This window comes from Schistocerca serialis, chromosome 7, assembly GCF_023864345.2.
Source record: "Schistocerca serialis cubense isolate TAMUIC-IGC-003099 chromosome 7, iqSchSeri2.2, whole genome shotgun sequence".
Taxonomy (NCBI): domain Eukaryota; kingdom Metazoa; phylum Arthropoda; class Insecta; order Orthoptera; family Acrididae; genus Schistocerca; species Schistocerca serialis.
In genome coordinates this window covers 73,083,270-73,098,201 of record NC_064644.1, presented here as the reverse complement: position 1 = coordinate 73,098,201, position 14,932 = coordinate 73,083,270, and the positions used below count along the sequence as shown (strand labels likewise).

General features: G+C 42.3%; 1 protein-coding gene and 1 non-coding gene across 2 annotated transcripts in view; both read left to right on the top strand.

The window, feature by feature from the left end:
- LOC126412894 (uncharacterized) overlaps positions 1-14,932 on the top strand; it is a 745,825-nt gene that overhangs the window by 147,847 nt on the left and 583,046 nt on the right. The window lies entirely within an intron of this gene.
- On the top strand, positions 11,556-11,628 carry Trnaa-cgc (transfer RNA alanine (anticodon CGC)). The gene has a single exon. It is a non-coding gene; the product is annotated as a tRNA-Ala (tRNA).

Below are 14,932 nucleotides of genomic sequence, written 5' to 3'. Positions count from 1 at the left end.
AACCAACCAACAACATCCATGAAAGAAATGGGTTACAAAACACGTATTCGACCGGCTCTTGAGAACCTTCGCCGTATGGGAACGATGGAATAGATAGAGTGGATCGAACGAGAGTGGCGCGTTTCCTCACAGGATCGTTTAATCGGCACGAGATCACTACACAGATGTTCATAAAACACCAATGGCAGACGCTACAAGAGAGGCTTTATGCATCGCAGTGACGCCGTTCCTCACAAGCGACTTCTAATCAAGCTGCGGGCCTATGGGGTATCGTCTCAGTTGTGCGACTGGATTCGTGATTTCCTGTCAGGAAGGTCGCAGTTCGTAGTAATAGACGGCAAATCATCGAGTAAAACTGAAGTGATATCAGGTGTTCCCCAGGGAAGCGTCCTGGGACCTCTGCTGTTCCTGATCTATATAAATGACCCGGGTGACAATCTGAGCAGTTCTCTTAGGTTGTTCGCAGATGATGCTGTAATTTACCGTCTAGTAAGGTCATCCAAAGACCAGTATCAGTTGCAAGGCGATTTAGAAAAGATTACTGTATGGTGTGGTAGGTGGCAGTTGGCGCTAAATAACAAAAAGTGTGAGGTGATGCACATGAGTTCCACAAGAAATCCGCTGGAATTCGATTACTCGATAAATAGTACAATTCTCACGGCTGTCAATTCAACTAAGTACCTGGGTTTTAAAATTACGAACAACTTCAGTTGGAAAGACCACACAGATAATATTGTGGGAAAGGCGAGCCAAAGGTTGCGTTTCATTAGCAGGACACTTAGAAGAAGATGTGCACTAAAGAGACAGCTTACACTATACTCGTTCGTCCTCTGTTAGAATATTGCTGCGCGGTGTGGGATCCTTACCAGGTGGGATTGACGGAGGACATCGAAAGCGTGCAAAAAAGGGCAGAGAGTGTGGAAGATACGATACGCGAGTTGGGATGGAAGTCATTAAAGCAAAGACGTTTTTCGTCGCGGTGAGATCTATTTACGATATTTCAGTCGCCAACTTTCTCTTCCGAATGCGAAAATATTTTGTTGAGCCCAACCTACATAGCTAGGTACATAGGTAGGAATGATCACCAAACTAAAATAAGAGAAATCAGAGCTCGAACAGAAAGGTTTAGGTGTTCGTTCTTCCCGCGCGCTGTTCGGGAGTGGAATGATAGAGAGATAGTATGATTGTGGTTCGATGAACCCTCTGCCAAGCACTTAAATGTGAATTGCAGAGTAATCATGTAGATGTAGCTGTAGATGTAGATGTAGAGAGTTTTACTGCTGAAATTCCGAACTTCCATTCCAAGAAGAATCGGACAGCATATTACTTCCTCCTAGATACCTCTCGCTAAATGAACACGACGAGGAAATAGGTACAATTAGATATGACACGGAGCTATAGCGACAATCATCTTTTTCCACGCGCCTTTCGTCAATTGAACAGGTTCTGAATAAAATAATGTTTTGCTATTACTGAATCCCGCTCTAATTGGCGTGCGGCGGCTTTTAACTTCAAACTGGAGGAACAGTATATATATATTTTTTTAGCGACATCATATTCGCCGTTCACTGTGGAAGTTATTTATTCCACTATAGCAGTTTCAGCTTTTGGACCATTTTCGTGCGGTGCTGCAAAAGATTTTGCTTCATTGCATGTCAGACTTGAAAATTCTCCTACATGTATACACGCTACAGTCAAAAATAGGCCTTTTCACTGTGGATATACAGCAACCGTGAAATGATGTAATTTACGTGAAATGTCACCAGTGTTACCATCGTTCACATAAATCGCTACACATCTACTTTCTAACATACTGTGAAGGATGTTAACATTAGTGACATGTCACGTAATTTACATCATTCCACGACGTACAGAGTTTCGCTCTCGTCTTTTGTTACCTTTGACTGCGGAAATGCATATTTTTAACGATGACATTTATAAATATTGGAGAATGTCAAACGTAAATCTTTTGCATTACCACTGGAAAATAGCCCAAAGGCCGAAACTGCTGTTGTGAAATAAATAACTTTTACAGACAACGGCGAATATATACATCTACATCCACATCTACATGGATACTCTGATATCACATTTAAGTGCCTGGCAGAGGTTTCATCGAACCACCTTCACAATTCTCTATTATTCCAATCTCGTATAGCGCGCGGAAAGAATGAACACCTATATCTTTCCGTACGAGCTCTGATTTCCCTTATTTTATCTTGGTGATCGTTCCTCCCTATGTAGGTCGGTGTCAACAAAATATTTTCGCATTCGGAGAAGAAATTTGGGGATTGGAATTTCGTGAGAAGATTCCGTCGCAACGAAAATGGCCTTTCTTTTAATAATGTCCAGCCCAATTCCTGTATAATTTCTGTGACACTCTCTCGATAATATTTCGCGATAATACAAAACGTGCTGCCTTTCTTTGAACTTTTTGGATGTACTCCGTCAGTCCTACCTGGTAAGGATCCCACACCGCGCAGCAGTATTCTAAAAGAGGACGGACAAGCGTCTTTGGTTAGCCTTCCCCACAACATTTTCTATGTGTTCCTTCCAATTTAAGTTGTTCGTAATTGTAATAACTAGGTATTTAGTTGAATTTACGGCTTTGAGATTAGACTGATTTATCGTGTAACCGAAATTTACCGAGTTCCTTTTAGCACTCATGTGGATGACCTCCACTTTTCGTTATTTAGGGTCAACTGCCACTTTTCGCACCATTCAGATATATTGTCTACATCGTTTTGCAGTTTGTTTTGGTCTTCCGATGACTTTATTAGTCGATAAACGACAGCGTCAACTGCAAATAACCGAAGACGACTGCTGAGATTGCCTCCAAAATCGTTAATATAAATAAAGAATAGTGAAGGGCCTATAACACTACCTTGGGGAACGCCAGAAATCACTTCTATTTTACTCGATGACTTTCCGTAAATTACTACGAACTGTGACCTCTCTGACAGGAAATATTATTTCCTTTAAAAAATGCTGCATGACTGTGAATGCTGACCATGACAAGTCGAACAGTAGATTGTTGACGAGACGACACGTAAAACCACGATCTTCCGTCCTTCATCTGACGTTGTATAGTATTAGGGGTCTAATCAAAATGACAAAAATTGATTCCTATACGAGTACTTCTGAGGTTTTAGATGCATACTTCTGTTAATAATTGTAGAATAACATACGATATGAAATTAATAATTTGCAAGCTAGACTATCATGAAAAGAGAGGGCTCCACAGAAATGAATATTATTATGTGACGTGAATCTCAGTGGTTCAATGGTTATGTACGACACGACAAATTGAAAAGATACGAATTCGAACCTCCGTTACTCGTCAGATTTTAAGCTGTCATTTAATACTTCTTCCACATCTGGAAATGTCTGTTGATGCGTAAAATTACGAACTGCACCGCCCGAGTCCACATCAAAATGTAGGTCCCCCTATAACTGGCTGGGTAAGTCAGTTCATAAGCTCGGAGGAATTTAATGCCATAGCTCCTCCAAGCGGACCATGCTTAATAAAATATTGGGGTAGATCACAGCTTTATTCAATACACTGTCTGAGTTCTGAGGCGATGTATAGATTCCAAGTGTCACCTCCAGTACATGCTGTTGTTCTACAGCAGCTGAGGTCAGTTCTGTGATGAATGTCATTCTGCACTTGAGCCCTTCTGTTTGTTGGTCCATATGAACAGAAAAGATATGAGGCTTCTAGATAGGACCTGATGTTAACACTTCGCGCCAAGGCGGACTCAAAAGGGTAATCGATTGAACATATTCTCAAGAGATATGTTTCAGTATCTCCGTCGAGTCCCAATCAAACCTTTAATTTCTCCTTTATTAGTGAGGAACTCCGCCTTCTAGCCTACGTTCTTGGGGAATCACACTCGTACATGTTTCTTAAATCAAAAGAAAGGGATAGACTTAAGAGAGACAGCTACATCGTTCGCTAGAGAAGCTACAAGACTCTTACATACAGAGAGCACCGTCACCTAGCAACAATCGCTTGTCGTGTTGGAAAGAACTCCCAGACGTTAGACGCGGCATTCGTGCTGTTTTGGACATTACGATGCCATGAACATTGGGCAGGGAACGGCGCTAAAGTCCAACAGCAGCTGATTCAGCAATGTGGACAGAAGAGAAGACGAATGTGATCTAGAAAAGTACTTTTCACAAATACCTATACATACCAAAATACTTAGGTAACAGGAATAACGAGCTATTATTGATCATTAACTGTTGAAATTGCACGAGATAGTTTTCCAAACGTAAATGTTACTTTTTACAGTATTATTATCGCCGAAATGTAATCGCCGGATCTTCATACATAAATAACGAGCGATTGTAGTGAAAATATTAACTGTTTAAATATGTGTTAAGCTGATAGGATACCAATATTTATCGTATAAGCGAATTCACACAAATTATTCCTATCAGACTGTTATTTTTTTCAAACAAATCTTGCCACAGTACTGGAAACATCTGAAACAATTCTGTTCATTTATTTTATCTGTTTGCAGGCTTGATGCAACTTCCGGATGCTTGGTCCCTGACTCGGCAACTGTATTACGGCACCAGTTACCCGGATATTGCATATTTTCGTTCCCGAAAGGCGGAGTATGCTTCACGATCGTGATGCTAGCCCATTAAACCAGAAGCAAGCGTCAGACATAAAACTTCCCGGCAGGCTAAGCCGTACGACACGGGTCCTTGAGAGACTTTCATCTGAACTTGGTGGTCCTTAAGCTGACGTCATGCTCACGAGCACACAGACGCCATCCTTTCTCTTCAGTGACGACATCAATAAATATGCTTGCCTGCTGCAGAACGTATACGGCAATCAGGTACGAAAGTGCTAAAATTTAACACCTAGATCCAACTCTCTTTACGACACTACGAGTTATCAGTTTTAAGAGGGATGTACGCAAAACTGGTCAAAAATGTTGTTTTCGGCCAGCATTTAGCTCTACGGCAAGTTAGAAATTATGTCTCCAGTTTTCAGAGTTTAATTCGTATTGAATATGATGTAAAAGCCATCTTTTTCAACGAATGTGTAGTGCCACGCTCCCTTTTCCTACACAGCTCTGCACTTACAGTATTTGTCATGTTTTATTATTTCCTGCGGTCAGAGAAGCGTCTGAAGGGTACAGAAGGCGGTGAAGCAATTTACGATGAGTTATCTTTGTATGCCGTTAGCTCTCTTTGCCTGTTGTTACTGTCTCTGATGTGCAAATATAAACACTTATTGTTCTGTTGTTACTGCAAGAAGCAAATGTGTCTGCAAACTTTTCGACTGAATTACCGTTTAAAATGCCAAGATATAGCAGTAAGGTTTTTAAGAAAGAGGAAAACAGCCGTCATTTACGTTAAAAAACTGTTTCAGCAGGCTACTGAAGGGGATTGATAATATCCGTATTGCTACTTACGTCAGTGAAGGATATTGCCAAAAGGGCACGCCAAAAGAATCAGATTAGAAGAAAAGAATCGGACTAGAAGAAAAGAAGACCAAATGTATGGTTGTGGCAAACTTTAAGGCACTTGTTTATGACCTCAATCCTAATAAAACCGTACCAGTTTGCTTTTGTTCAACAATATGACTTTCATTATCTTAACCGGTTTCCGGCTTACAAGGCCATCTTCAGACATTTACTGAGTATTGTAACAATGGCCTTGTAAGTATTGTAACAATACTCAGTAAATGTCTGAAGAAGGACTTGTAAGCCGGAAACCGGTTAAGACAATAGAAGTAATATTGTAGAACAAAGTCAGGCTGGTGCTTTTCACTTACTATAATGTTGTTCTACCAACAATCGACGCAAGACTCTGTAAACATAATAAAATCGTCTTTCTGCATTTCCCGCAACTTACGTTTTTCAGTGTATAGGAAATGTTTTTCCGCTAAATCATAGCAGGTTAAGAGGTGAAATTTGCTAAATAGTGTAACACAACTTTCAATGGTACAAAATTTTTCATAGCGCGTTACTGTAAGATTTACTTAAAATTTTGTAAAACAAAAATTGCTATGTATCGTACACATAAATTTAAAAATTGATTGTGGGAGTTCTAATAATAATACTGAAAAACTGGTGCACAGATTTGTTAATCTAATCACTAAGAATAACAACATGCGTAAAGTTTGGTTCAATTATCTCTCGAACAGCAAAAGTTACGTTAGGCTATACCTACCTTTGAATTTTCTCATTCGTCCCCCTTAGGACCGCATACTATTTCGACGTCTGCGTTATCTGTGTTCTTCAGGTGTTAGTCTCAATGATCTCCGATGTCCTTGCAGTCTAGACTCCAGTCTTCAGTGAAACTGAGGAAACCTCAAAAATCATTATTGTACGTGTCCTTACTCTCCAAGCCAACGGCTTTGCCGCAGTGGTCACACCGGTTCCTGTCAAATCACCGAAATTAAGCGCTGTCGGGCTGGGCTAGCACTTGGATTTAGGCAGGTTGAACATTTTGTGATATTTCAGCTTACACTTGTGAAGGCCTATAAGGGCTAAATCATTACTGTGTGAAGTAAAGGAGAAGTAACTTACAGTCAAATGGCGGAAATTTCTCCCAAAAAAGAAATATAAGAGCAGTCGTAATGATACACGACAGTCGTCAATGCGTGTCATACATCCCGCTTCTGCCCTCATTAGGTGGTAGAAAACGGATGAATGATGCAGAAGCCGTTCATAGGTGGCAATGCGTGGGACAAACATACATCCGCATCTGTATTCCGGAAGCTACCTTACGGTGTGTGACAGAACTTACTCCAGATACCACTGTCATTTGCTCCCTCCTCCTTTCCCGGTTCCATTCGCTAGTGGTGGACGATTCAGATATTCTCGTCGTTCTGATTGCTCGAGATATACGTCTAAGAAGGTATTATGTAGACTGAACCTGTTTCGAACGCGCGCTCTCGGATTTCCTATTCACTTAACGACCCCTGTAGAACACGACGATTGCTGCACTTGTAAACGCTATGAATGAGTTTTTTAATACGTGTTTCACGTGGTTTAAAATATTCAGTGGTTTGTGTTTCAATATTTATGACAACTGAAATGTTTTAAGTAATTTCTCTAACACATGATTGCTTACGGCCGAAACCGGTAGTACTAATAAAATCCAGTTCAGTGCCATGAGTTTTTTGTAACTAGAAATTGTACAGTTGTCATTGACTCTTCGAATAGTAATGGATCTCGCCATCTATTTATGCGCAAAATTTTGCGTTTGTTTACGTTCAGACGCAGCTCCCAATCCACACACCAATTGATCCTCCCACAAATCTACCTGCATTTCGAAACAGTCTTGTTCTATGGACATCATGATCTTCAGACAGCCTCACTGGCTTACAACATTATCCCTAAGTAATTACTCGCGTCCTGAGGAGAAATCACTGACTCAAGCTTGTACGATAGCACTCGACTCGGAGGTAAGCCTCTTAGAATTCTGGTAGTGGGTGAAATTTTAACTGCCAGTATTTGACCAACATGGGAGGGAGAGGTGCTGGCGTAAAGTTCCTGATGGCCAGTTCTTGCGCCAGTGTCCTGGATTAAATGTCAGTCCTCTCCACAGCATCTCATGAATTGAGGGCATGTGACACCATCGATAGTGGTCCGTCCGTTGGATGGGAACGTTAAACTCTACGGCCCCCTTCGTACTACTCGAGAGAAGTTGGCTGTGTGCTTGCTCCGGATTTTACTCTCTTCCTTCTCTCATCATCATCATCACACAACACAAACATAACAATACACAAAACTATACATGGATCCATTACACTCACCACCACTAACCAAATAGACTTAAGACACGCCTCTCATCTACCCTCCTGGAAAGAGGCCAACGCGCGCGGAGGAAAAGCATTCTTTCCGACAGGCAGCTGAACACACGCCGTGACATATGACGTTTACATTCTTACCTAAATAATTTCTATGTGTTGTAAAAAGCAACGGCCCCGTAACACTCTCTTTGGATGCTCCTGAAATTACCCTAATGTTTGTCGACTTCGTTCCACTGAATCCTGTCTGCTAGAAAGTCTCGAATCCTGTCACAAATCTGATCCGATACTCGTCACGGTCCGGATTACGTGGAATTCATTCAAGATTCAGGACACAAAAAAATCTCTAGATGTGCAAAGCCAAGTAGGTGCCAATAAGTGACACAAAAGTATGGCGGAATACAGTGTTAGGGAGTAGTTGCTGATCTGTCTTTCGTGTTGTATTGCTGTGGCCGAAGAAACTTTTCGGCAAGACTCAGTATCGCCAAGAGCACCTCCGAAGATGTCCAACGTAGCTCTGGACGAAACGTAAGGAACCGAATAGTTTCTTCGTCCACGGAAATACAGCCCGGAAGGCTCGTCAGCAACTACAACATCCGTTCGTGAAAGTCTTCATTGTTTGAATGCTAGGGAAGTCAAAACTGCTTCAGAGAACGTTATTGTTTGCGTAATGTTGAAAATAGACTTGCCGTTAGTGACTTGTACGTGTGTCGTTGTGATATTGACGAGAAGGCTGACATTCCGTCGACGTCAAGGTCTCTAGCGACTGAGCGCTAGATCGCTTTTGGGAAGTTTATGAAAGGAAAGTGGCCATGTCATTTTCAAAGTATCGATCCAGGCATTTGCTTTCAGCTGTTTAGGGAAACCATTACAGAAGTTTATTCGATGGCCGGACGTAGAACTGAGGTTCTGTCCTCTCCAATGTGAGTCCAGCTGCAAGCTGTCGGTTTTCCATGTAGAAAGGCTACGTGACAAGTATATTGTACAAAGGGCACTGACCACGTGTCTTGATTGATGTGTCGCCGCTGACGTCTGTGGGTGACTGCGACAACACGTACTTACGTGGAGTTTATGCCACTGTCCAGAAACTGAAAAAAATAAACGATAAATACACCGGAAATGTAATGAGGTGGAATCGAAAGAAAGATTATTACCCTTACACATGGTAGGCAAATTAAACATAGCTGGAAGATATCTATGCGACTAACGTGGAACTGGTCGTTGCTGATGAACAGGAGAACTGTCCATCACAGAAAATGCTTCAGGCCGTAATTTCGATGTACCAGTCGGTTGATGTTACATATCTACGCATGCCCATCTTCCACAAGCTCTGTCCCGAATACTTATGTCATTATGTTTGAGTAAGTGAGAGGAGCAGACGTGTTTAGAGACATGTTGAATGGAACACAAAAATGGTGCTCACGATAGTGCAGAACGTTTTCGTTGCCGAATGTTATGCGAAACGCAGTTCGTGGAAAACATGTGCGGAGCTGTTTGCGCAAGAGTTGAAGACTGAAAATATTTCGCAAAATCTCCAACAAAACCTGCAGTCCGATACTTAGCGGTAAAATGGCGCATAACAGTCTGTGTAGCAAACAAAAATTGTAAGTATACGAGAATATGAAGAGCAGATAAATGAAACCTGAATACCCGCCACAACGTAACGATGGAATGGTTCAATTGAAAAGCAATCACCACACGCGTTAAGGAATTTATTCCACTGAGAGACAAGGTGATAAATTCCTGTTTTGAGAACACAAGAAAATCTCTAGATGTTCAAGGCCAAGTAGGTACCAATAAGTGACACTAAGTATGGCGGAATACAGTGCTAGGTAATAGTTGCTGATGAGTCTGCCGATCGCTTCCCACGCCCGGGTTCCCGGGTTCGATTCCCGGCGGGGTCAGGGATTTTCTCTGCCTCGTGATGACTGGGTGTTGTGTGCTGTCCTTAGGTTAGTTAGGTTTAAGTAGCTCTAAGTTCTAGGGGACTGATGACCATAGATGTTAAGTCCCATGGTGCTCAGAGCCATTTGAACCACTTTTGAGTCTGCCGAGCTGTACTCCCGTGGCCGAAAAACGCGGTCGGCGGCGGCCGTATCCACAACCGCTCCCACCTTAGCGCTTCCTCCTAGTACTGAAATCGATGTCCACGCATGTATTTCTTCAGATTGCCCAATATGTGAAAATCACACTGTGAAACACCGGCACTGAACGGGGGATGCTGCAGTGTTTCCCAACCAAATCTCTGAAGCGTAGCCTTAGTCCGATTGCAGTGTGTGGAGGCGGTCGTTATGCGTCCAACAGAATGATTCCGTCCTACAGCCCGAATGCAAACGGCAAAGCCAACAGCAGAAACACCCCTCGTCTCCCCCTAAAAAGAAATCCAAAGCTTTTCGCAAAAGTTCCGGTTAGGTTATGATGACCTTTTTTGACTACAGGGACCATCTGTTCCTCGAGCGTGAACCAAAATTAGTACGCAGCGCTGTGAAGGCACACTTTGCGGAAACTGCGACGCGCCATAAAGTCAAAACGCCCAGGAATGCTATGGGACAGAATCACCTTGTTGCGAGGTAACGCCCGTCCCGACACTGCCAATCGGACGAAGCCTCGCTTCAGCGATTTGGTTACAAAACACTGCAGCATCCTCCGTACATCTCGTATCTTCCACCGGGTGATTTCCTCGTCTTTGGCGGCCTGAAGAAAGGCATACGTGAAGGTCGGTTTCAGTCGGACGAGGAAGTGAAAGATTGAGTGCGATTGTGGGTTGTGGAAACGTCAGCGACCGACTGCTCTCTGCAAAACAAGAACTGATTGTCTCGTCTCCCAGTGGAATAAAGGTCTTTGCGTGTGTGGCAGTTATGTTTTAATGTAAACATTCGATCTTCCTGTTGTGGCGGGTGTGTGGTTTTCATTTGAGTGCCCCTTACAGTTCGAATGCAAGAAAGTGTTCCTCCAATGAGTGGCTCGGCCAGTTTCCTTTTTCCCATTGGGTGTGTAGTGCGTTCAGTCAAGGACATACCTAATAAATTACGTGTGCCAAGCGGCAACAGATTCGAATACTGCGCCAAGCAAGCAATAAAATTACGACATGGGATATTAACACAGCTGTTATATAGGTTCAGCCTATCTCTGACGATGCATCTGAAGCATGAACATGTAAATGAAAAAAAGCAGAATCTACTTTGTCTAGCCTGCGGGCCAGCCAAAGAGTGCCCTGACCTTTGTGCATTTCCGGGATCTTTCTCAGGCTCCCCAAACAGCTTCGGTTTGAAGATACTTGCCAGAGACATTAGCGCCAGCGTTCATGTCGAAAATTCTCTTTGATGCTACCGAGTTATCTGCTTCTGTGGTCAGGCTATGGAAAGAGACACTATTACTATGCATAAACGTGAACATCACAAAGTGCGACGACACGGGCGCCTCCCACAGTGTGCTCCACCTGCGTTTTCTCACTCCGTCGTACAGACTACGCCGTCTGACCGGGAACGGTGTGACTGGTATATAGCCGGCCGGAGTAGCCGTGCGGTTCTAGGCGCTACAGTCTGGAACCGAGTGACCGCTACGGTCGCAGGTTCGAATCCTGCCTCGGGCATGGATGTGTGTGATGTCGTTAGGTTTAATTAGTTCTAAGTTCTAGGCGACCGATGACCTCAGAAATTAAGTCACTCAGAGCCATTTTTTGACTGGTATAATTATTGAAGCAAGGTGCTTATGTTTAAGTTGCTTAGTTTCTACCTGACAAGTCTTTACTAGAGGTCATGGTACTATTTAACTACCGAGCGAGGTGGTGCAGTGGTTAGCACACTGGACTCGCATTCGGGAGGACGACGGTTCAATCCCGTCTCCGGCCATCCTGATTTAGGTTTTCCGTGCTTTCCCTAAATCGTTTCAGGCGAATGCCGAGATGGTTCCTTTGAAAGGGCACGGCGATTTCCTTCCCAATCCTTCCCTAACCCGAGCTTGCGCTCCGTCTCTAATGACCTCGTTGTCGAGGACGTTAAACACTAACCATCACCACCACTATTTAACTCTCTTTGCTGATATGATAAATGAAACGACCTGACCCCCTGCAAATTCACTCTGTACGTCAAGGACAGCAGAAAGCATACTACTTAGCAACAGATACGCGCTACACTCGAGAATCTGGTTGCGTAATCAGGCGCTGCCGTCTGAAGATAAAGACTGGACACCACTGTTCAAGGAATCAGTTTTATTTGCTTGTCGTAGGAAAGAATAGCTGTATTGTTTTCACGCATTTGCAGATTCGCGACGAGATAAGTATATACTGTAGGCAGTAACAGGTGTTACTTTCACGTGCTCACTTCAAAGAATTGTAAAATCAGTGCGAATAATACACAACGCTTGAAACAACCGTAAGTCAACTCTATATTTTCTGAAGCCCACATGTACTGTAATGTCTTTTATTATACTTCTTGTTGCTGTTTCGTAAGATTTCCTTTCTTCTTGTCTTACTTGGATTAAGGAAGTGACTATAATAGAGCTAAAAAAAATCTTTTTCATATTCCACTCACGAACCAAATAAAACTTTCCGTTTAGCCGAGAAATTAGGTCTGTTGGTAAATGTTAAACCCCCTTACACTTTAATTGCTTCTTGGCCCCTTTGCAGAATCTTTCTTTTCATGACAACTGTTAAGCCCTTTATCTGAATGCGAAAAGATTTGTCCATCACGCCTATAAAAATCGGTCATCTAATCCAGTAGTAATACACGAAATCCTGTAAAATTGCCGCTCACATTTTATAAGGTGTCTGCAGAATTTGTAGGACTCAGTATTAAGTTGTGATGGGAAAAGCTCTATACAGTGAAACGCAGTGAATTCGACACAGCCCGAAGTACTGGTTTGTTCCTGTCTTTTCAACAGCAGATTTTCATCTAACGTTATTTCTTACTTCATCCTGGAAGGAAGGAATATTACGGTTTAATCTCCCGTCGAACTTTCCTCCTGATATTCTAGTTTCTGCGTGATTGTAATTTTCAGCGCTCATGCGAAGTGGCGATATACTTGACTGTTGGGAGTAATAAGTATTTAGGTAACATTGAAAGAAAAAAACTATCTATAGTTCTTTCAGTGAAAGCTGAATTTCGGACTTTCCTGTCACATTTTTAACGAGGAACGCAAGTTTATAGATTACCAGCAGTAGCAGGCTGCCCTGATCCTCACGCGATGGAAATCCTTTGATGAAGTTTCGCTGCTGTGCAGTGTACCAAAAGCCTCTTAAGCGATATCGAGGTAGCTGATACGAAGGTCAAAATCAGGACAAATTCTAGTAGGTCTACAGTGTGTGTATCCGTGTATGGGGTTGAATTGCGGGATGGCTGTCGGTTGCATTCTGTGAAGTATGATTGTTCGTATAAGGTTCGTTAGTTGGAAGAAACTGCCTGCAGATTACAATTCGGATTAACAAGGTAGCTGCTGCTCGTAAATAATAAGAATTCCCATACGATTTGTCTTCTAAGTTTTTTCATAGTAAGCAAGCAAACTGTTCCACAATGATGAACCAGCTTTCACGGAAATACAACTTTCTGCTGCTGCTCTAACATGTCTCTGTCTTACAACAGTCCATACATCTCTCTCTGTTACCACCGATTCCACAAGAGTCACCAATATAGCAAAAGAAAATGGTTCAAATGGCTCTGAGCACTATGGTACTTAACATCTGAGGTCATCAGTCCCATAGAACTCAGAACTACTTAAACCTAACTAACCTAAGGACATCACACACATCCATGCTCGAGGCAGGATTCGAACCTGCGACCGCAGTGGTCACGTGGTTCCAGACGGAAGCGCCTAGAAACGCTCAGTCACAACGGTCGGCTATAACATAACGTCTCTTTCCTCCAAGCTCGAAGCGGCAGAACAGAATTACTAAAATTGTAAGTAAAGAGTCTATGCGTTTACATACCTGTTGACGAAAGTATTTAAATTTACTTTAGTTTTTACATGTATATAGCACAAAATTTATTAAAAACACTATTGCAAATAATTTATAAAATTAACATATTTCTGTTCTTTTATTAATTCACTAAAATTTTTCACGTTATATCAAATTGAAGCAATAGTTCACAAAGTATATTGCTCGCAAAAAACTGATTTGCACAAAGTTATTATTTTTTTAATAAACGAAGTGATCTATATCTATCAGTATAGATGGGTTACTATTACAGAAATGTCGATTTGGATTTAACGTTTCTTCAATAACGAGATCAGTACAGACTGACCATATATGGATAGGGGAAGCAAATTGGCAGTGAATTTTTCAAAAGAATCATCCCGTCTTTTTCCTTAAGAGACGTACAAAAGCCGCTGAAACTCCACATCTGAACTGTCAGCCGAGGTTTTGAACCATCCGCCTCCCGAATGCGCGTCCGTTTTCTTATCACAGCGCCATATCGTTCGGCATGCCTTGACGAACCAATCAGATGTGTGCAGATTTCATATTACCCTACGACTGTTGATACGAGACTCTTAAATACTATATTTCCCAAATCCATTAAAAACTAGTCCTAGAATTTTGATGTTTCCCTTATAGGTGACAAAGACGACCATCTATTAGTTTGATGAGCTATATTGTGGAAGCAATTTAACCGAATCCGCCAAAAGAAACTTGCTTTGTCTACCTTGGGGTTGTTACCTCCTGCATCGCAAGCGCACTTCGATCAGATGGGCTGCAGCGCGACCAGAAAAGAAATATTTAGCGTCACATGGACAGTGTTAAACTTGTACCTAGAGGATGGTCAATGTGGGTGGAACGACCAGTGTAAAACAAAAACAGTGAATAAACAGAAATTTAAACTTAATTAGTATATGGGAGAGGGCGAAAATGTGTGAGGTTATGTTATCAACATAGAGGCCATTTTCGGACACGCCATCTTGGGTGCAAATGATAATTTTCGAATGGAAAGGGAGTTATGTGAAATATCACAAAGACACAGAATTATATACCAGAAACCATGGCTTTTTTCATTTGAGCATAGCTTCATTCACCGTAGTCCTTTCTACAAAACAGGGATGTCAGCACATTCCGTCTTCGCACAAGCGCCACTCCGCACAGCTGTCAGAAACGCACTGACGAGGAGAACACGGCAAGTGCCAACAGCCGATTCCCCAGAACTTCGCTCAGTGGAAGAGAAGTCA